Source organism: Pundamilia nyererei, unplaced genomic scaffold (genome assembly GCF_000239375.1).
Source record: "Pundamilia nyererei isolate P.nyererei 1_Seehausen unplaced genomic scaffold, PunNye1.0 scaffold00097, whole genome shotgun sequence".
In the NCBI taxonomy this organism is placed as follows: domain Eukaryota; kingdom Metazoa; phylum Chordata; class Actinopteri; order Cichliformes; family Cichlidae; genus Pundamilia; species Pundamilia nyererei.
Genome location: NW_005187498.1, coordinates 2210773 through 2212543, shown reverse-complemented (window position 1 = coordinate 2212543; position 1771 = coordinate 2210773).

The following is a 1771-nucleotide window of genomic DNA, read 5'->3' as shown; positions in this document are numbered from 1 at the left end:
GGTAATGGTCCGGGGCCCAGGGGTTGGATACCGCTGCTTTAGATGGAAAGAAAATGGGGTCATCATAAAGAGTGTGATTAATTGTATTGTTCAGAACTGTTGTATGATTGTCTGCATTATGAACTGCCTTCATTCTGGATGTCATAGATTCAACAAGATGCAGGAAGCATCACTTACAGATATTGGTGCTTTTAACATGCTAGTATACTAGCATGTTATATCAACGCAGCTCAAGAAACCAGTTTGTGATTATTTAAATTTTGTAACCTGCTCGAAGCGTGGTCAGCAACAACACTCAGGTACGTCGTGGTCAATAAATGATGCTGATAATTTCATGTTTCTATGATTTCTATGGTGAACAAACTTGTTTTTTTGAGATGACCTGATGCAATCTAGCAACAGTGGTTAGTTGCCTGGACTCACAATATCATAAGATCACACAAAATTTATTCACTGAGGTTATAAGAGGCAGAAACGCATACACACACCATGTGTATGCTATTGCTATTTATTGTAGTTTAACCTGTCAAGGACAAAAACGTGAAGAAAATTCTGTATCAAGCCTTGTAATCATAGCTTCCCTACTTTTTTTTTCAAGCTTTGAGTGACAGCTCTGTGGCGCAGTGGTTAGAAATGTTGCCTCACAGGAAGAAGATCCTGAGTTTGAATCCACCATCTGGCCGAGGCCTTTCTGTGTGGAGTGTACATGGGTTCTCTGGCTTCCTGCGACAGTCGAAAGACATGCAGTTAGTGGGATTACGTTAACTGGTGATTCTAAATTACCCATGAGTGTGAATCAAAACGGTTGTCTGTGTTTGTCTTCCTTAGACTGGTGACCTGTCCAGGATGTACGCCGCCTCTCGCCCTGTGAGAGCTGGGATAGGCTCCAGTGCCCCCCGGCAACCCTGATAAGGACAACTATGTGAGTTTGTTATAAATTGGAGGGGGGAAAAGGTGTGCATGATAAATTTTATGTTAACACACCACAAAATACCTCCTTAAATGAACTTAAAATAATCACAGAAAAGATTTCTACATTAATAAATGACTTTCTATTAGCATTAAGTATTTTTGTTGGGCTAATGTAATGTAATGGGTTGGATCAGCCCAATGAAGTTGGACTCAACTACAGTAAATAAGTCAATTCATCATTAATTAATTAAGTTGGCTTAACTCAAGTAAATTAAGTTGAAACAACAGACTCAGTCCCGTGGAAATGCTTTCCATTTTTTACGTGAATCCAAATCATTTTTTCGTGCAGGGAGTGACAGTTAATTGTGTACACAAAGAAGATGATACTAAACAATCCTCATGTAATTTCTGTCAACAAGGTCGAGATGAGCAGTAAAACACAGACTAATGCTGCTTTTGTTAAGCTTTATAAAAAAATGTACTGAATTTGAAACATAGTTTATTTGGGAAGTGGTGAAAGTCCTGCCCATTATCTGGGAAAGACACCTTGAAAATGGCTGAAATCCTCAAAAATAATGATCTTGTCAGGATACCCGACATCGAGCCACGACAGAGTTTAACTACTTCATTCTTTACGCTGTCATAAAATCAATGCTCCTGCTGCACTCTAAGCTTCAAAAAAGCAAAGGGGAAAAACACAATCAGTGTTATTTTAAAATGAAACAAGCTTTGTATTATTGTTGGCACGACAGCTCCCGAAAAAATGCAGTGATTTAAGGCACCTGATCATTTCCATATCACATAGGAACATCTATGGTAGTCCCATTGAGTCTGTATTCTAATTTACTTAATAAGAGAA